Source organism: Lagopus leucura, unplaced genomic scaffold (genome assembly GCF_019238085.1).
Source record: "Lagopus leucura isolate 7727_CA_CO unplaced genomic scaffold, USGS_WTPT01 Super-Scaffold_100001, whole genome shotgun sequence".
NCBI lineage: Eukaryota > Metazoa > Chordata > Aves > Galliformes > Phasianidae > Lagopus > Lagopus leucura.
This window is the reverse complement of record NW_024962262.1, coordinates 81,998,335-82,020,724: the sequence shown is the minus strand read 5'-3', so window position 1 is coordinate 82,020,724 and position 22,390 is coordinate 81,998,335. Positions and strand designations below refer to the sequence as shown.

General features: G+C 35.6%; 1 protein-coding gene and 1 long non-coding RNA gene across 8 annotated transcripts in view; one reads left to right on the top strand and one right to left on the bottom strand.

Moving 5' to 3' along the window:
- The window catches only part of ROBO2 (roundabout guidance receptor 2), a 409,630-nt gene that overhangs the window by 347,276 nt on the left and 39,964 nt on the right, over positions 1–22,390 (bottom strand). The window lies entirely within an intron of this gene.
- On the top strand, positions 110–21,263 carry LOC122177561. 7 transcript variants are annotated; one of them, XR_006178097.1, is made up of 8 exons: positions 110–204; positions 371–399; positions 1,939–2,020; positions 2,799–3,157; positions 12,767–12,830; positions 17,140–17,214; positions 20,986–21,078; positions 21,236–21,263. It is a non-coding gene; the product is annotated as an uncharacterized LOC122177561 (long non-coding RNA). The 7 variants fall into 7 exon arrangements; XR_006178095.1 differs by lacking the exons at positions 20,986–21,078; positions 21,236–21,263 and having other exon boundaries at positions 17,140–17,304; XR_006178100.1 differs by lacking the exons at positions 20,986–21,078; positions 21,236–21,263 and having other exon boundaries at positions 2,773–3,157; positions 17,140–17,304.

The window sequence follows — 22,390 nt, the reverse complement described above, 5'->3', positions numbered from 1 at the left end:
GTTCATCAAACACAGGCACTCTTCTGATTAATGGCTAATTTATTATTTGCCTTGCAAATGTTTATCTGCAGGGAGATGAAGTAAATATACTACAGCTCTGACAAGCACCATGGCCACTCTTGCCCTGCCTGATGGAACGGTCAGTCGATGCTGTCCCTGAGGAGCCATGCCCTGCCTTAGGTTTCCCAGACAGTCCTCTGAAAGGTGAAGTATCTATTTTTAATGAGCTCAGTACAAAATCAATTAGCTGGTGGCTTAGAAAGGGAAATTCATAATCACATGTATCTGTTTTTTCATTAGATCCATAAAAAATAAACTTACGTTAATCACAAGCATTGCCATTATTTATTTATTTATTTATTTTTTGCAGGCTGGACAACCACTGCTTACAAATAAAAGGTATGAAAAAGCTGGTATCATTGTATCCATCTTTCACATCAGTCATTGACCTGAAAAGTGCTACAGCATTGAGAGAAGAAAAAAATAGAAAGTACTCAGGGTAAACAGGTAAACACAAAATTAGAAAGAATGGAAGAAGACAAGAGTCTGATGTAATTCTCTAATGTCACTCAGTTTGGAGAAAGCCACCCTTATATGTCATACTATTATCTCTCTACTGCATTAGGCAATTTATCCTAAAGTAGAATTTGTTACAAATTTTTTTCTTGTCCCTGGAATCACATAGATTTCTAATCATAAATCCTATTTGTGAAGATTCTTCTAAATACACCAATGTAACCTCATCTTGGGGGTGAGCAGAGGGATATTAGAGATTTGAAAAAAAATACAAATTAACTTGCACTCACAGTAGCATCATTAAATAATGCTTAAGCATAACGAGTAATCAAGAAAAATTGAGGTAACAAGTAATATAAACATGAAAAAGACTTATTGTATTGGGAAAATGCAAATTACATCTCCTTTACTGCGCATGAAATAAGTTATTCAGAATTAGTTATTTGTCAGACAACGTTGTCAATACAGCAGGAAGAAACTTTAAAAATCTTACTATTTTATTATGTTGGTCTGTGACATGAGAGGCAGATGTTGGTGGTATGGCAGTAGATGTTGAACCTTCTTACTGTATTCCATTGCAAAAAAGGTACCTGACATTCTCTGACATTTGCTGAACGTTTATGAAGACCAAACAGTAAATGAGAGCACAGTAAGGCGGTGGGTGGTGCATTTTGGCAGTAACAACAGTGACACTTGATCAACTCTGCTGGTACAGATTTTTACAAGTGCAGCATGCATAATCTTTCATTAGTTTTTTTACTGAAACATAAAAAAAGAGCAGCAACAAAACATAAAAAGAGTAGGATATTTAATCTTGTTTCTGTGAAACTAGTGCATCAGTCTAGTTTGATGGCAGTAGCTGTAATTCTTAATGACCTCAGAAATTTTATTTTTCATGAGCTACGTCCTTGAAAATAGTTCTTTACAAATCTACATACTGCCAAAAAGAAATGACATGAGAAAGGCACACCTAATGCAATGGAAAGTGCAGCAGCGACAACACAGCAGCAAGGTCCTATGCTGCAGTAAGGATCTGCTCAAACGCAACAGCATTAGGCACAGAAATAAAGGAAAGAAGCTGCTTGCCTCAGGGAGATCTCAGGTATACAGGGATCTCCAGATGAGATACCCTCACTTCCACTGCCAGCCTTAAATGGGGTCTGGGAAGAGGTGGATCCTGGCTCCACCCCTTCGGGTAACTCAACTGCACTGCTTGCACATGAGCTCCCATGGGTTGGCCCTGCCTTCCCACCAGGTGCTCAATCTCTGGTTCAAGCTGTGTCTGAGCATTTCTACTACAGCATGTTTGCGAAGAGAAGGAGGAAGTAAAATTCTGAGATAAATTTAAGTGTACTGTCAAAACAGTAACTGAGGTTTCAGGAATGTACATCTGAAATACCCTTTGAAATGTTCCCTCAACAGAGAACTTCTGGGAGGAATCGCAAGAAACAAATCAGTAAAGAGAATGCAGTTGATTGGAGATAAGTCAGATGTGTTTTTCACTGTAAGTATAACACTTTGGTCTAAATATAAGATATTCCTCTGCTCTCTTTTTTTCTGAAGTCTTTCTCTGAGCTCAACTTTGAGAGGCCACAGAAAATAACAGCAATTAGTATAACACAGAACTGTGTTCCTAAGTCCCCAACATGCATATAAAAAGCTTTACATGTGATTTCATAGGAGCAGGAAAGTCTTTTGCATAATGACCTACATGTATTATAAGATATTAATTCATGAGAAACATTTACATAGACTTAGTGTATTTTATCTGTGAAGCATAAAATAATGCTTTAAGGATCTAAAGTTTACTTTAGTCTGTGTAATCTGGACTGGCAGGTTAAATATGTTAATGCAAACACAAATTACCCTCGAAGTTTGCTATGTGACTATCTGTTGGGATAGTATTTAGGAAGATTTCCAGCAGAGGATTCCTAAAGGAATTGAGTATGCACTTTGAGAGGCTTTTTAATTTACAAATTTGGTGGTAATCTACACAGTTTTTCTGCATAACTTCAAAATGGTCTTTTATTTTCAGAGAGTTGCCTGAAAATACAGTTTCTTGAAGCTTAATTCCCAATTAAATTACTACTGACTTCTAGCAACAGTTAATAACTACCCCAGGGTTAATTTCTATGTGGGTTGAGGAATACCCAGTACAGTTTATGTCACTGTCTGAGATGGGACACTCTGGTCTTGTTATTCAGACATCATATATATAACTAGTCCTGACAACTGCCGATTATATCTTTTTTAAAGTGCTGCTGCCTTTTTTTGTTTGCCAGTTATCCTCTGGTGTATATGCCAATGCAGACAATGTCCCATGACTGTAATTGTCACTCAGCTGTCTGTCAGTGATGAGAAGAAAAGGGTGACAGCCTTGACATCCCACCAATCATTCCTCTGGAAAATTGATATCGTCCTCCCCAGTAAACAACAGCTAAATAATCGACCAGCCTTGCCAGCACATCCCTGAACAATCAGCTTCCATTAAGGGCAGAAGCCACACATTTATCCCACCGTACTCCAATCAATAGTACACTGACTTGTTCTATGTTCAAGCATGCCACTGCTCAAGGTCTGCATTTAGCAAAGGCTACCTTTCAAGTCTTTCAAACTTAAATGTACAGTGGAGCTTTTGGGGGTAAGTAAAGTCCTCTACTTTCATGTAAAATATCTTTTTCTTGCTAATTTGGCATACTTAAATTTCCAGGAAATCTAGCAGATTTATTTTCTTGATTAATTTTTACTTTCTTTAGCAGTAAACTAAAATCTACAAAAATAATTAAAAAAATAATAATAATTGAAAAGCATTGGTTTATCAGTTGCAGGGTTGCAGTTACACATATATACATGTTTTAGAGGAAATTTACACTTGTAGTATAAAAACTGACCTTATTTAAAATGATCTTCTGTGTAGTTACATACTGAAAATATTGTCTGGCAATCAGAACAGTTTGTTACATGTGAGGTCCACAGTTGTTTATACATCAGTTAGTAACTTACAAACTTAAGTTACATTAGACAGTTAGATTGGTAATGCAATAAAATCACTGCAAGGTGGTACACACAATCTTTCAAGTTAAGCAAACTAGTTATTTACATGAGTATAGAATTTGTCTCTGCAGGAAAAGCAAAACATGGGCCAGCAGGCTCACTTCACAACTTGAAAGAAAAAACATCAGAAGTGCTGCAAATCTGTAATTGCCATTGCACATTAGTACTTCACTCTGTTACTTGACATGAGGTGCTAAGTCAGCAGCTGCTGCTGTTATCACTCAAACATATCTTCTGTAGATTATTTAGAAACCAACCTTTACAGCACCAAATCTCCTACACAGATCACAGGAGGCATGGCTACTCATTGACTTAACATTTTTAATGTTAGAGGCTTTCTATTTCAAATTTTGTATCCTGACCCTCACTTGTAACCTTGAGGCTCTTAATCAGCAAACACCCCAGTGACACTGTGGCAATGCCTCTCTGACTGTTTCGAGTGCTCTTCTGCTTGCAGCCTTATGCTGATGGGTACAAACTACTGCTGTAGTAGTTTCTTGTAGCAAACGGTTTGCTAATCCCTGAATCACTCTCTGCCTCACAGCTTCCAACCTATAAGCCCAGGATAAGATCTCCTTCCTTCCCTTTCTGTATTATAGCTTAGAACTTCAGCACTCTACAGATAACACAACAGAAGTCAATCAAATACAAATCCAGTGGGCAGGTTCCTATAATATTCATGCACACAAAGCTTGGCCACCAACCAATTTGCAAGACTTGTACCTGATCACACATGGTTTCACAAGTGCGTACTGTACTGTAAACAAGAACATGTAGTCAGAAGTTTGGCCAGGCCCTGATAATACTATCTTCTATAGCAGAAGTGTTTGGACTGCATGGAAGAGAACACTTTCAGGAATACTCTTCATTTTTCTTTCCAGCTGACTACTAACAACAGGTCTTTTGTCCCTTTCAGTCCTCTTTTCTCCTTGTTTCTGTTTTCCAGCTAATGTAACTTTGAAGCTGATGCATGCCATCAGCTATGGGACCCACTAATAAAGCTTTGTGCATGTAAGTGTACCTGAACAGTTTGTGCAACATCAACTACTGACAGCTAGATAGACAACTGTTAGTAACCAGTACAGAAATTGCATTTTCTCTAAACACAAGTAGTAGATTTTGAACTTCCAAATTATCACCGCGATTACATCAACATGCATCTTGATATACTACAAAACTACAATGATTTTTGAGATGGGAGTTATTATTTGTAGAGTTAAGCCCCTCTGCCATTACTTGGACTTGGAAATAAATAAAATATAAATAAAGTTCATAAAATTCTTAAGTTTAGTTTATAAGGAAAAATTAAGGATTACCATAACAGGTTTCATTTGTTTGGGGATGTAGGCACTACTGCTGTAATGCATAAATCATTAGGAAATTCACTGTCCCCTTCACTTTGTTAAATGGACATAATACCTTAATGGGAATGTTTGGAAGCATCCATGGGCAGATCAAATTGGCACTTATAACACTTTTTCCAGCCTGTACACTAAGTTCATTAACTTCTCTCATTTGAATTACAAATTTCATTTCTCAGATCAAGACGAGGACATGGCTCTCATTTACAAGCTCAGATTCTTTGCTGTGTTAATGTTTTACAGGAAACGATAAAGTTAATGCAGTGGAGAGACATCATGCCATCCCTGTTGGTATACAATTATAGACAAGGTCCCAGATTCCAATAATCCTGATGGGAGACAGACAGGAACTTCCATAAAAGAATGAGAAAATTATTAAGTAGAGAGGCCAAAAGGCTAATCGACCCTCTTAGAAACATATTCATGCTTGTCACAACAAGAACATACCCTACAAAACCAAAATGTGTTATTTAATATAATCTAATTTAATGAGCAAACACAGCCATATTCTCATTCACACTTATCATTAAATTGCTAATTAAAACCTTTTAGAAAGGTTTAAGGTTTAAATGAAACACTTCTTTAATTTTATGGTACTGTACTTAGGAGAGTTGATAAAGCTTTAGAAAAGAATTACATTCTGCAAAAGCTTCCTTCTAAAACTATGAGTACTTATAAAATGCAAGGTTATGCACTGAAGAATGGCACAAATCGCCAGCACAGTTTTCTCATGAAAGTTTAAAACAGCATTTTCAGAACATGCTAACAACACAGGTAAGAATCGAGATCTGCAAACCTGACTCTTCTGCACCTTGAATTTAGTTAATAAAGAAATAAGCCTGAGAAAATGCCACATATGGAACCATTCGTAAATTTAAGAATTACTAGAAGAACAGGTATCAAAATCTGGCTTAAGAGTCTGTTAGCGAAATAGAAATAGTGACTGAAGTGATATTCATGCATATAACTTGGAGCTACTTTTTCATTATGGGTTTGCCATCAGAAGTAGCAAATATATAATCCCACTAAATTCCAGAATTTATTTTTCATTACAGTAAACACTTTTTTTTTTTAAGTCCATGTCATAAAAAGATGGGGTTCAGTTATACTATATTAATTGTTGCTGAAGCAGTATCTTTCTGAGATTATTTTGCCAATTTTAGTCTAGATACTTTCAACACTGCCACCAAGTCTACAATTCCATAATTGAACTTCCCTACAGTATGCATTTGCTCCAATATCAGCATGGACACAAAATCTGACCTCTGCTAACTCCACCACAGCATACAACATGAACTCTTTGCTGGCCATATGCTTTCATGCCAATTTTGGGAAGGCTGACAACATGGCACAATGCCTGGTTGCTGTCACGTTCACCTATCAAAAATGTTCAGTTAAATCTGAATTAGCAGCATAAATTTATAACAAATCTGCACTTTCCTGTCACAAAGCATCAGTTTTAGAGCCAGCAAGAGGAACCCTAGAGTTACAGTGCTGGTTGTAACTCACTCCTCTTTGGTGCCTTGTGCATTCAAAAAGCGTATACATAACCCCTTTCCCTGAACAATGATGAAGAAGCTGTCAGTGTCTTCATCTGAGGCTCAGTCTGTGTTGAGGGCAGGTAGGAAGAGGGTTCTTTTCACATGCATAAGAGACCTGTCACAACCCAGTTCAGTGTGAGTAACTACCAAATTCTCTATATAGCAGCATCAAGAATGGCTGATTTGTTGAGGAAAATCTCACTTGTCTGCTCTCTCAGACCATTTTTTTCATAATAATGGATATTAGTTTTAATTTCAAAGTAGCTAGTATGGCTCAATTTACAGTCAAAGCAACACGTAGTTAAGATCTTTTCCTGTTGTGACTAATAAGCTTTTGTTCCCTTAGCACGGGTGCAGAGAAGGCTGTGGGGAGAGACAGAAGAAGAGGCAAGTGTCAGTGGAAATTAATGTGCATGATACTGTGCACAGTTCAAAAATAAGTATTTCTGTAGGAATTTATGACCTTTGACAACTTATTAGAGATGGCATTATAAAAAGCCCATTGTAAGGTATTCTATTGCAATAAGTCATTCTTCTATTACAGTTTCTGGCTTTGGACTGTTTGTTTTTGTTTTCTTTTTATATTGTTGGATTAGTAAGAGATGAAAATCCTCTGTCCAAGACCTGGTTTTATTATATTTCTGCCTAGTAAGAATGGTCAATTCCCAGTCACATAATATTCATGGATGTTTGACTTCTAATGTGGTGCTTCATTTGCAGGTCCTTCATTTTCAGAGAGTAGGTTTTAAGACAGAGGAAATTTGTAAATGCCTTAAAAACAAGATATAAACATATATAACAAGAAAAAGGGGAATGAGAAGGCTAAGGATTAAAAAAAAGAATATACTCCCGATGTTTGAGTAGCTATACACCAATACCATTCCCTTATGTTTTACTACCTTTCTGTAGCTATGCGTAGAAGTCTATGTGTAGAAGAAATATAGAAGTCTCTTATTTTTCATCCTTCATGATAAAACACAGATTATATCAAGCATTTTTTCTATACAACGTAGAAAAATTGATGCAAAAAAGGAAAAACAACATGCATTCACCAAGAATATTCTACTTTCATTTTCTATCTAAAAAATCAATTTCAAGAAAATTTACAACAAAAATAATGAGTGAAACAATGTAGAATAGATACAAGATTATTTTCAGAAATGAAAGCATATTTTGTTATTCTCAGAATAAAAAAAAACTGGTTATCATCTTTAATTGAAAAATAAAGATTACTGCACATCAGAAACAATACTCTCCTAAATGTTTGTAGATTGTTTTTTTGTTGTTGCGTTTTTAATCTGCATAGGTTTTTGATACTGTTGTTTCTAGCTCCCCATGAAAAGGCTCAGTAATAAATCTCTCAAGTAATTAGTAGTTAAGCAGGAAAAAATTACAAAGAAAAAAACTCATGACAGAATGCCACCTACACAATAATTGGTCCCAACAAATAAAACTCATTTACACATCTGTTTTTGGCAGGCAACTGAGGCACTCTTCAGTGTGGCATTAGTACCTGTTTTTGTAAAAAATCTGCTGATAATTTTCTGTTATATTTGGTCAAGGTCTGATCATTACCCCCAGAAGTGTTCTGCTCTGGAGCAGCCTTTGAATACAGGTAGTGGGCCAGAAAATGTCACTACATTTAAGATAATGATTTATCTTTTCATGAATAGAATTAATGACTATCTGTGAGAAACCAAGCTCCAGTACATCTGAAAAGGCTTACTCTAACTATTCTAACACTACTAATCTCATTAAACCTCTGTACATTGTCTTTAGTGGCAAAAGAGTCAGACAAAACATCAGATACTTTCTTTTACAGTAGTGAAATGAGTAATACATAGGTAGTTCAAGGCTATTAGTTGCACGATCACAGGAGCCAAGAACCAAACTTCCTAGCTAGAGAGCAACATGTATATACTGACAATGAAACAAAGGATACTTTCTCTGACTATAACTCTAGGCTGTAGCTACTTGTGTGTATTCTGTAAGCATAGATTCCAAGAATTTCCAGGTGAGACTCCTCCTTCCAGAGGAAATGTTCTAAATGCATCAAGGGTAGAACTTTCAAGAAATTACAGAAGAGAACACATTTTCAAAAATGGTAAGTGAATGCTCATTTTAGGTATTTATCACTGTAACACAATGGTAAGTGCAACAACAACAGAAAAGCAGCAAGAACCAGGCTGCAGCAAGTGAGGATTTGCTTGAATGCAACAGCAGCGGGCACAGAAAAATGGGAAAGAAACTACATAATTTCAGAGGGCCCCAGGTATGCAGAAATCTCCAGAGAGATACTCTCGTCTCCTCTGCCAACTCTTAATTGAGGTCTGGTAAGAGGTGAATCCTGGCTTATTAATAGTTTATTAATAATGCAAAACAATATAAATACAAACACACAATTGACAGAGAAAGGTATCATAGTTAATTTACCAAGTATTTTAAGCTTACAAATGCAGTCTCGTAAAGAAAATTCATGGTTCACCTTCCTCTTGATCTCAATTAACATATCACAAGTATCCAATGATTTAGGAAAATTTTGACTCCTGAAACATTCCCTTCTTCTCTCCAGAATGAGCTCATTGCACGACATCTGGTTTCTCGTCGAGTTCTGGCCTATACTATTTTGAAATCAAAGTACTTTGCTGTATTATTACTGTGTACTTCAACACGAGGCAGTAGCAAGAAGCTCATATGCTTTCACTTTTTGGGACCACTTGTTGCATAGTTGAGATTCTTCCGTGAATTCTTCACAGTTTGCTAACTTAACTTCTAGTTACTTTAGAGTTTTATTACTGCCTATCCTTCCAGCAAATCCCAGAGAATAAAATTTACTCTGAAGAACATAGCAAATTGTCTTGAACTCAAGGTACAAAAACAGAACTTGGGAATTAAATTACACACACAAATAAAAGAGAAATGTGTATATATACACACAAATTCATATTTGCTCTTCGTATAAAAAAACAAACACACAACAAAGAGAATCACAAGGTTTGCAAGTACAGTACAATACTACCCTCCACTCTTTAGGCTCCCATAAACTCCCTCTACCTAAGACTCATGGTCTCCAGGTAGTAGCCTACTAATTCAGGCATTCAATGTCATACTGTATGGAACCTCCACAATATTTCCCATTAGAAAATATGTTGGACTCACGTAGAATTAGGCAATATCTACTTCTTAAGACAGAAGTCTATGATGTGCCTGGCTTTTTACTTGACTTCCCTTATTCCTATCACCTCTATTCTCTCTTCTCCAACCATCTCACCTCAAAAATTAAAGAGTAGGTGGCAGATTAATAAAACAATACACTGTTCAGGACACTGCTGTAAGTTATTTGCTTCTGATGCTGCATGCATGAACCATCACTGCTTGACAAATCACTGAGAAAAATGGGATCTGACAAACAGCTCTTCTTTCAGCAGATGCCTACTATGACAGCATCAATAGAAAAACACATCATTGGTTCTAAAATGCCACATTTTTATCATTTACACTGAATAAGACATGAAACTCTTTAAGGGAAGCGGCACTATGTTATCATTAGGGCCTGTTGACACTATGCAGGGTGTGCTTTGAACTCAATTCTGTCATCACTCTTAATCTGCACCTAAATGCATTCCACTCTAAATAGAGGGAAGGGCTGTCTGCATGTTGACAACAGTGCCAGTGATGAAGTATTGCACTCTTTAAAACCTCATTTACAGATTGTTTCATTACCACCCACAACTGGCTTGGATCCGTGAGGGAACACACCTGCTCTCATTAGGCCCACGTGATGTCTGCCAATAACAGTATTTCCATGAAGATGAATGTCCTGGAAACTATCTTTATCTCCCTGCTGATGGACTTTACTGCCTCCTCCCTCTTTGGGGAGGTAAGGCATAGGCAATCTGCTGATTACTTCTTGAGTTACTGATCTGTTCTGATGACTGTTTCATAGTTACGGACTTCCAGTGTACTCACAGCGACTCTCTTCCATTAGGTAGCCTATGTAATCTTCCTCTAATGTTTATTATTTCTGACTGCAGATTAATTCCTTACACTAAGTAGTCTTCAAAAAGCTAACTGAACACTAAGCTAGAGGTATTTGCATACAGAACAATTCTGTTCACTATTGAGTTTTTCCATATTTAGCATTATGAATCCATAATATCAAAACAGAAACTATTGTTACTGTTATGTATAGCATATAGAATACGTGTTGAATGTGCATTAGTAACTGTAAATAAACTCAGCACAATGTTACTAAGTTTACTGACATTATGCACATCCAAATGTTCTGGTCAAACCATACATAACTTTACAGAGCAGCTACCATACCTACTACTGAGGTAGTAGATGGATAGAATTTAAAATATCTTGATTTTCCTGTTCCAGTAGAATTCAAATAAATATTTCATCATAACAGATCTCCTGGTCTGAAGTGTTTACTCAAGTACTAGTTATAGAGAACTTCACTTGGTCTCAGCCTGGTATGATGTAATACTTAGCAATAGGAACAAAGTGTTACAGAAAATTATGAAGTTATTTTTCACTGACAAACTGCAAGTAAGCGTAATAAAGTATGCTTGTTCATAATTTGTGGACAAGCTTTAGAATCCCATTTTAAAAGTACAAATAAATTAAGAAATTAAATAAAAAATAAGACTCTTTCAATCTAAAACCAAGTCAGATTTAGTTTACTAACCATACACTCCCAGAACCTTACTTTTATGACACATATCACATAAAAGGATCTCGAAAAGATGACACACCTTATCAAAAGCCTTTTAATTAACAAGATACTATGAGTGTAGATACAAACATCTAGAAACGCAGACACTGCCAGCCTAACAACTCCATAACTAAAATCTCACCAGCTGCAAATCCATAGCGTGCTGTTCTAATTACATGTTAAACTTTTCATTTTGATTTGCGCACATATCGTGTCTCATATATAAATACTGAACTTACAAAATCAACCTGAATGCCATCACTTACAAACTGGATTTCAATTTCTCCTTATGTATCTATAAGATCGCAGTTATGTGTGCATGCATACAACAGCAATTTAAAACTTTTGGTCTGTATTATACTTTATACTCTTTGGAAAAAGCAAGTGTATAATCAATGAATATACAGATGTTATTAAGAAATATATAGGAAAGTTAGGCTAAACAGGTTATCATACCAAAGAAGAATGGATTGAAAGCTTACCCTTATCCTGGGCTTGCTGAGAAGACTCCAAAAGAAGCAATCGCCAAAAAGAGAACCTTCTCTACTAGTAGTCAGCTCTTAAATAGGTCTAGGAGAGGTGGAACCAGACTCCACCCCTTCCAGTAGCACAGGTGAATTGCCTTCATCTGTGCTCCCAGGGCGGACTCATTGCTTGCCTCAGGTGATCAATCAGAGGTTCAGGCTGTGATTCAGCAGTTCCCATACAGAAAGTATAGCACAAACGTTAAGCACCTGAATGATAATCCTTACTTTCTTGAAATAATATAGTCTCCTTATGCATTACCTTGAATATTTGAAAGAATGTATTTGTTATTTCAAGGGGCTTATTCTGGTTGCTATCAATCTACCAGGCATCAAGGTACACTGAAGAAAACGTTATTAAATCTAAACAGGAGTATCTACATAGCTAAAATTGCTTTTAAAACTGTTTTAAGTTAAATCAATAAAACTTGCCTATTTATGTAAGGCCTCTATAGGTCCCTACACAGCAATATCCACAATAGTGAAAAGACATAAAAGACATAATAGTAAAGAATCAAAATTAAGCATATCAACTTCTTTGGCACTTTGAGTTTAACATTCTTCAAGTGTTAGTTAATACTTAATGAGGTTTATTCCCACCTACAAGCTTAAATTATTAAATAAAAATACCTGCCCTTAAGTTTTTGATTAAACTGCCTATGAAAGCTGAAAATCCTCACATCATTAGATCACATGCAGGTTTCCTCAGAGTTCACCCCATCAGTTACATGAAAACTAGAAAGAAACCTTGCTTTTCTCCAGCTTAAAAACAGATAGCTCCTTATTAAATTCACCTGCATCAGCAAGCGGTGATATATTAAAGTATATATAATTGAGTTATTATCAATATCAGCTTATACATAAGTAGGCACCAGTTTCCTAACAGCAACATAGTCTATAGCTTGCAATACAGAACTAAGTCTCTCAGGTGTGAGTGGCAGAGAGGGGGGAAAAAGCTGAATGAAAAATCTGTCTCTTCAGTTTCCTCTCACTCATAAGTAAACTTGCAGCCACACCACAAAATGACTAATGTCTCTCTACTTTAACCAGCTCAGCCCTTTGATATGTCAATACACTTTACTGGTCACAGCCTGTTCTACAATGAAACAGAAAGGTAAGAGTGAGTCAACACATTATTTATGATACAGTGCTGTAATAGAGAATGACAGCTCAGAAAGAGGTGCTGCTAAACACACAAATATATGACATGTATTTCAGATGTTAGATGTTTCCAACATCTGTTCTCTTCAAAATGCAAATGGCTTGTCAACAAACTCTTTTAAAGCCTTGTCTGTAAAGTTTACATGACCTTTAAACTGTGAAGAGCTTCTGAAAAAGTTAAATTTTCACATGGGGAAACATTCCTGCTTTTTAATTAGTTCTCAGTCAAGACACACAATACTGACATTATGTCCAGAATTCACCTTCCACTAAATGCAAGTGAACATTATAAGTGAAGACAGTTTACAACAATGTCATCCTACTTTATCAGTCCATATCACAATAACCACTTTCAATGTAAACTTATGCTGTGATATTTAAACAAAAACAATTCACAATAAATAATAATACAGCAGGTAGTTTTGTGGACATTCACTGAAACTATCTAACTATATGGAGTTTTAAAATGATTTTGTTTTTATTAAAAAAAAAAATATACAGAATCACAGAATCACCACCAAGGTTGGAAAAGACCTACGAGATCATCCAGTCCAACCATCCACCTATCACCAGTAGTTCTCACTAAACTGTATCCCTCAACACAAAATCCAAACGTTCCTTGAACACCTCCAGGGTCGGTGACTCCACCACCTCCATGGGAAGGAGGAATACAAATTCTCCCCATTCAAATTATTTTTTTTAAGTCTATAAAGCCACCAGAATATAAGATGATGTGTTAGAACTGAATAAGTCTTACTACTATCTGATTCCAACAGGGGGTGATTTTGCAAAAATGTTCTACACATACATAAAAAGTCCTTTAATTTGGTATTATTGGTAACATACACATAGCAAAAAAGCAATATTACTAAAAAAAAAAAAAAAATAGGTCAAAATAGGGCTTTCTCCCACAAAGTATTCATGTTTGTGGTTCAGAAGGAGAAAAAAAAAAAAAAAAAAAAGAGAATTTTCTCAGGTAGCAAGTCCTATGAGGCTTTCACACACCAGACTCTCCCAGTGCCACCATGGCTACTACAAAGCATGATAGATGAGTCAGCATTCACTTCTTTCTACATGGCACTAAGCAAATATCAACTACATGCAAGACTTAAAAAAAAACAAACAGCACAAAAAACATTAAAACACAATGGTCTGAAAAGTAGAAAATGAAAAGTTCCTTACTATCTTTGTCTTCATGTAAAATTTTGTTACATGAGAAAGCTGTAGTAAATATATTAAAGGTACTACTGAAATACAAGCAAAGTCTCTCATAAGTATCAAGGTACTTATTTGTGAAGTGGTATCTTCTCAGACCTGCTGGAAAAATCATGTGATCTATTTAGAGAAAATCCTTTGCTTTCTGGATGCAGTATCATATTGTCTTATATGCAACTGCAAGGCATGCATCCTGAGAGAATAGAATAGCCCAAGCATAAAGCAGAAGGAAGTCAATGAACTTGACTCGAGCTGTGAGTCTGACTATCTACTTGCACTCTTAAGATAGCTGAGTTTCTACAGTCACTTGCTGAGATGGCACAACTGGCACCTACTTTACCTGCTGCCTACAAGATTATTCTAAAGGCAACCTAGTGCAGCCAAGCAATGGGCCATATACACTCTTCCTATTTTGAATGCACAAATAGGAAACAACAGTTTACAGATCACAGAAGAATGACTTGAGTTGGAAGACATCTTAAAAATCATCTAATTCCAACTTCCCTGCCACGGGTGGGGTTGCCATTCACTAGATCAGGCTGCCAAGATCCAATATCAGGCACCATCCAACCTGGCCATGAACACCTCCAAGGATGGGCACCCACAATCTCTCTGGGCAACCTGCTCCAATGCCTCCCCACCCTCTGAGTAAATAATTTACTTCAAACATTTAACCTAAATCTCGTCTCTTATAGTTTAAAACCATTCATTCTCCTATCACTGTCTGCCCATGTAGAAATTCCATTTCCTTCCTGTTTATAGGCCCCATTTAAGCTGAAAGGTAGTAATGAGGCTTCCCCAGAGCCTTCTCTTCTCCAGGGTGAACAAGACCAACTCGCTCTCAGTCTTTCTTCAGAGGAGTGCTGCTCAGATAATCTCTGTGAGCCTCCTCTGGACCCACTCCAAGAGCTCTGTCTTTCCTGTGCTGAGGGCTCCACAACTGGACATGGTACTATAGATGTACCTCATGAGGGCAGGGCAGTGAAGGTAATCTAAATCTACTCTCTTTTAGTTTAAAACCTTATGTTACCAATACACACCCGATAAAGAGTCTCTCCCTGTCTTTCTTGCAGAGCTTTCTTTAGGTACTGGAAGGCTATTTGGATCGGAAGGAACTTAAAGATAATCTAGTTCCAACCTAGCATGGGCAGAGTTGCCACCCACTAGATCAGGCTGACGAGGGTCCCATCCAATCTGGTCTTGAAACCCCCGGAGATGGGGCATCCAAAGCTTCTCTAGGCAACCTACTCCAGAGCCTCACCACCCTAAAAACACAGTCTTGTTCTTCTTCTTTCTCTTCTGGTAGGCTTTATCCTATACAGTAGATTGCAGAGCAGTTTTTCTTTTCACATTCCACTTCTTTCCATGAAGCACACTAGAACAACAACATTACTCAGCTCTCTACATTTAAAACTAGATACTTTTGAAAGCTTGAGGGCTTTTGCACCCAATTTCCATTTTGAAATTGGGTATTCTCCATATTTCTCCCTCAGCTGTTCTAAAAGTCCCGCCTCAAGACTGCTGTGTGCTAATTCTAATTACTTTTTTGGCAGCAGATGAAGCAATTTTAGTCATCAGATTATAAAGAGAATCTAAGAGAAGTAAAACAGACAGTCTCATTCACTCTTTTGCCCTTTGCAAGTCACAAAATCTTCAATCATTTATATGTCTTGCACTTGCCGCTTTTGTGAAATATAAACAGATGGGTTCCAAATGATTTTTCACAGAAATGGGACTTTCATTTTCCAAACTGAGTACTTGCAATATATTCTTTAGAATGCTGCTCCTGAGGGTTTGAAAAAATAAAATTTAAAGAAGCAGCTTGATAGATACTCCTTTATCTTACTCAAATCCCAACTCACTAGTTTCCAATTGGGTCCCCCCCAGACGTATCTAAACAGTTCCTCTTCTGTAATGTAATCTTTTATTCTTATTCTTATTATTATTTTACAAATACAAATGCTGTGAAAAAGTAATATATATTATATATGTTGCATAATGCAATATATTTTTCAGCAGAATATTTTAGGAGTTTTCTGTGTTTGTTTAAGCATTATTTGTACTTATGATACTATGTAAATTTATAAAAGCACCTGTGATAATACAGCCAATGAGAGTAGAGGTAAGGAATACCTATTTTAAGTTTCAAAATAACCAAGAAACACAGGACAAGGAACAAAATTTGTACAGTGCTCCATGTTGGAACAGAACACAGAGCACTATACAGTTCTGATTCTTAAATAGATCTGCTGGTTTTACACAGCATAAGCATAGAAACTTAATAGTAAAAGTTAAACTTACTATCTATCAAGACAAGACATTTCACTGCAGAGTAGCAAGAGCTACCATCAAGTCTCAGGAAAGGCTCTCGTCATCTTGTAGGATTTCCCTTGACTTCAGGACATCTTATTTTGAGATGTAAGCAATTACAAAGATGAATAACAAGGAGTCTTGACTTCATTGCCAATGAACAGATGTTGGTTGGTTGTCTATTTTACTTAATTTTTTTGGGGGGGGCAGGTGTGGCTAGTGCTGACCGCTATTTAGTTTTTTTTAAGACCTCTAAAAAACAATGACAACATATGGCATCACTATATACATAGAGATTTACTGACAGTAAAACACACATTATGAACTCTTCTAGCAATTATTTATTAAGTTATATACTTTTCCAGCCATGTATTACAAAGAAATAATTCCGTGAAATAGAATGATGACAACAGGCCACTAGTTTTTGACACTGGATGATAGTTTTCAAACTATGGTCGAAGAGATTTGCTGAAACTCACAGAATAACTGCAAAAGGGAACATAAGCTGTTAGAACAATGATCCATCATTCAAAATCGCTTAGTAACATTTTTAGTTAATAATCCATATTTTGAATGGTGATTTGATGTGCTATATAGGAAGATTTTCATCTTCTCTGTTTGTTGCATTGTTAAAGATTCATCTGTAATACTTTGGAAAAAAAATATCATCTGCAGGAATAAGACTTAATTTTAATGTAAGAGTATTTAAATATCATAACTCATTGTTTTTCTTTCAGATTGCTAACTAGACGTTATCATAAGGGGAAGTTAAGAGGAACACAAGAAAAAACATTCCATTTCATAAAGCCAATGTATGTTTCTTTGCATATCACTCAGTAACTATGTTTTAAGTCAAAAAAATAAAGACAAAAACATATTGTTATCAATTTTTTTTAAATTAACAGAAGTAAGAATAAATATATTTTGACTCTTGTATTACGTATTCTTAGAGCTCAGAGACCTGTTCAGTAACAACAGAATAAATACAATAAACTGATTTACCGCTATAAAGCTATGTTGCTTCAATCTACTGCAAATCTGATGTCTCCTAGAAGTATATTACTAAGTATAGCATATTAATGTGTATAAATTCCCTCACACAGAAAATTGGTCAGTCAATTATTTATTTAGAACAGATATTAACTCCTAAATCAACTATCTAATTAATTTTCCATTAACGCTTTTCCAATATATGTCAACACTACAAAAAAACCTGGTTCAATTTTAGCTGAAGTTATCCTTTTAAAGTACTTTTTTATTTCCTTAATGACCTGAATAATTCAAGTTTAGTCTCTACAAAGCAAAACATATATTCAATGATTCTATTATTCTGTTCTGTGATTCTAGGATTATATTCATGCCCATGACTATAACTATAGTAGTCTCCTATGAATGAAAAATACTTGAGAAAGTGTTCATATAAGTTAACACACACAATTACAACTTTTATATATATAAATAATAATAAAATAATAATAAAATAATCTTTTTTATTGAAGATGTACAAAGATAGACATTGAAGGCTTTGGAACAGAAAAATCTATCATTTTCATCTCCCTCAAACTTGAGAGACCAAAAAGGAAAGCTGTCCTTTGTCAAATATCCTTTCACCATGTGGGACTAATGAAGGAATGGAATATGTGAATGTAAAGAAAACTGTAAACCTTCTGTAAAGACGAATGAATACCTGACAACTCATTCAATGACTATAATGACATTTGTGCCTTTGGTACTACAACTAAAGTACTGTATTTCCTAAACTAGAAATATTTCTAAAAACAGAGAATTGGATAAACTTTGAAGGTGTTCCTTTCATGCGATTATTTACTCGATTAATGTTCAGTAGTACACACAGTTTTGTTTGAAGTCTGACACAAATACTTTGGATAAGTACTGCTTGTAGCAAAAAGGATTTTGGTGGAGATGGAAATGTCACTCCAGATTTCTCTAAAATTACACAGTGACTTCCTCACTTTCTCACTTTGGCATGACAATCATTTGTTATCACAACTAAGATCGTAGATGTTGTACCTCACAAATAGACTAGTCAAATTTATGAGTCTCTTGAAACCATGAGGTTTAGTCTAGCTTTAAAAAAAAAAAAAAAAAGAATTAATAGAGCTTGAAAATTGACCTTTTGATCTTTCGTGTCTTTCATAGTTTCATTTGCTTAAATAATCTTGCTGCTGATAAGCACAAGTCTTTATTGCAGGGCAGCCATGATTGACTCAGTCAACTTCGTTCTGTGAGGTCTTTGAATGCTAGCTTCAATTTCCATATCACATTTTCAGATGGAATGGACAAGTATCAGCCTCTGGGTTGAAAAAGCTTGAAAGTCCATATCCATAAGAAAAACAAACCAGAACTTTCCTATTTTCTATTTTTCAAACAAAATTTACTAAATAATTTAAGATGAGCCTGCTATCATTAAGATAAAAATAAAAATTCATTAACTTAAAAAAGGGTTTCAGTCAAATCCATAACAGAGCAAGTACTTAGATTAGAAAAGTGATTTAGAACACTCATCCCTCCCTTGATTTTCAGATTTTTTTACAAGATGTACTTAGTAAAAATGAAGACAGTAGCTGCACGATGCTTCTAACAAACTAATCTATTTCATAATACAATTTAAAAATTAGACCTAGAGCAACAAGAGCAGAAAGATCTTTAATGTCTTACTTTTTATTATTGAGCAAAATAGCAACTTTATCCACAGCTAAGCTGTGTAAAATTCGCCATACCTGAAATGATTCATTCTGATAAAATAATATGGAATAACAGCCACTTCTTTGTTTCGTTTGAATTTTACTTATTCCAGTAACCTTAATGTGGTTTCTATTTGAGATATGAAGGTAGTCCAACATTACAGAAGCTGAATGATGTTCCTCATTATCATTAGTAAGTTAAAGTCAGAGTTAAAGTGAAACGAACAGTACGTACTCTTCCTAGTATGTTATTGTACAGATTTGTACCAAAGAAATTAAGTCTGGTATAAATTAAATAGAAATAAAAATCCACATGTGTAAGCACCAGAATTAAAAAAAAAAAGCAAAACAACTGTTTGAAAAGAGAGACTTATATTGATAACAAAGGATCTTTTATGCAGGATACTTCTCCCAGGAATAAAATTAAGGTATATGATGTTTACGTTAAGACTAAAGATCTGTCCAAAGACCAGTTTCATGTCAGTCAAGAGGAACTGGCATTCCCTGTCTTGTGTCATGCGCAAGTGATCATAATCAGACTACTTAGACACAAACATCTTGCCTCTTTAAAGTATGCAGCTTTGAAGTGCAAATGCATAATAATAACTTCCTTAAATATTTGATAAGTGTCAGCTTCCCCCTTTCATACCATCTTGCACTGAGTTTAACGAAACTAGCTTTCTTACATTATCTTAATGTATACTTCAAAAATACCCTGAAAGCCATGTGTGAAAGTAACTGAATCAGTTACACCCCAAAAGCTTTCCAAATGGTAAGTCCCTTTTGTAATTAAGCTATATTGGAGAGAAAAATTGATTAAATGCCTATCTCACTTCATTTGGTTTAGACTCCAATCATTTAGTTCACCAATACAGTACTGACACTGCTTTCACATTCATTTTTTGGAAAGCTGGCTCATCTTTATGTACATTATCATTAATTCTCTTTTCCAGTTTAGATAGTTGACTCTAAAAATAGTTACCTTCAGAAAAGCATATTGACAAGCATGTGTTCAAATGTGCTACAGAGATCTTGGGAAAAAAAAAATAACATCAGTATTCTCAAATGCTTTAAATTACTACAAATTTGCTAGACACATATATAAAGAAGTAACGTAAGTTATACAGTAAGGTAGACATTGCTACAAAATCCTAAACCGAGACTGCAGTGGGGTGAATGTTTTACTTAGAACAAATGAAAGTTTAAAACTTGTATATATATTCTGTATAGTGACTAAATACAGACATTTTATAAAATGGAATCTCCTACGGGGAATAAATCTGAATGGCTAAAAGCATTGTTTTCTTACAAAATAATAATACAAAAGGTCATCCTAGCCTAGAATTCTTAAAATAATTTTGTCAGAAGCACAGCAAAGAATCTGGTACATTGTATACACTTTCTGAAGTAGCAAACATCCCAAGCCTCAAAGAGAGCTCTTATTCACGCAGATTTAATGCATTCATTATATTAATAATGGTACAAAGGGTACCTCGTCCTAATTGCTCAGCAAGAACCTGACACAGAGTGAAACCAGAAATAACAGTCAAAATGATGAATGAAAAGATATGTATACAAAAAGCGTGAAACTATTTCTTGCCAGTGAAGTTCCTGCACTGAGTACGACTGTCAAGGCTACTGATTTTCACTGTTTATGGACACAGAAGTCCATCATAAGTGGCAAGCATATTACAGGCTTTTTGCTGTGAACTAGGAGTCCCATAGCATGTGGAAAAGATTCAGTATTCAAAGGGAAGTCACCTGTAGCTTGTTAGCAAATTCATTGAATTCTGAAGCCAACACTCATGAAAAACATCTTGTGCTCATTCTTGGGATAATTTTGTTAACCTTTTTATTATTATTATTATTTATATACAGAATGCATCTGGCAGCATCTCTTTCAATTTTGAATGCAGAATCTACCAAATACAAGTGCAAGCAACCATTAAAGAAGATTTCTGTGACTAATAGGTATTAATGTCTTAAAAATCTTAAAAATTGCATGATGCCTGCTCCAAAAGTAATGTCTCATAATTTATTATATTGGCCCATGAGGTCAGAGGTGGATGCTGGTTGATGTGGCAGCAGAAGTTGAATCTTCCCATTACGTTTTTTTACCATATAACAGATGGTAGCAGAGCCTCTAACAAAATGGCATCTGACATGGAAGGGGGGATGAAACAAAGGTAAGTCACTGAATTATTCAATCTGGAAAAAATGGTGCCCACTGACATTCACTAGTGTTTGCTGAATGTTGATGGAGACCAAATAGTGGACATGAGCACAGTGAGATGGTGGTGATGCATTTCAGCAGTGGTGACAGCAACAGTAGGTCACATCTGCTGATGCAGATTTCTACAAGCACAGCATGCAGTCTCTGGTTTATCACTGGCAGAAACACATAGTTAATGGTGGTGACTATAATGAAAACAGAGTTTTGTAGCTGAGAATTTGCTCTATCAAATAATGTTATTGTGATTTTTGCATCTCTTGCAGTTTCCATAGAAATAAATAGGAGGCATTATTTTCAGAGCAACCTACGTCATTTCAACATTGACTAAGATCAACTAACTTCAATCTCAAATGGATTTTAAATACACCAAAAAAATCCGTATGAAATAATTTTTAATGCTGGAAATAGCCACAGGGATACACCCTAGGGTGCTACAGAAAGAAACTGTATTCCTTAGCTACACATACTTTGGAAAATCAGGCAAATAAAGATAACTTCTCCATGGGCAACACCCCCAAAATATTGATATATTCTTTAGCTCGACTGATAGACAATATGCTGGTAGGCAATATGATAAGCACAGTAAGGTAGAGAGCTACTAAGGATTTAAACTTCTGTTACTTAAAAAAAAAGAAATCAAATCCTTAAATAGGAATATGTTAGACATGCGGAGTTTATTTTGGTGTAATTTAGTCCATGTATTTTATATTACACTCTTTCACTATTAATTTACTGAATGACTTAGGAACTTAGGAAAAAACTATGAGTTTTTAGCACAAATCTTTTTGGGGCTACAGGCTTATGTCATCCCCGGATATGTAACATAATACTCTGAACTGTCAGGCACAAGCCTACAGAAATAACATTAAATTTTTCATCTCCCCAGAAAAGTTGTACACTGCCCACTTGGATGTACATTAACTGTATTCACATTATGAATCAAAAAAGCAGTTAATATTGTGTATTAATGTTGTCTTCACCTTCCAGGTACGTGTTGAAACACAAAAAAGGTAGAGGCTTGCTCAGAGTCAGGGGGATAGCTGACAGAGT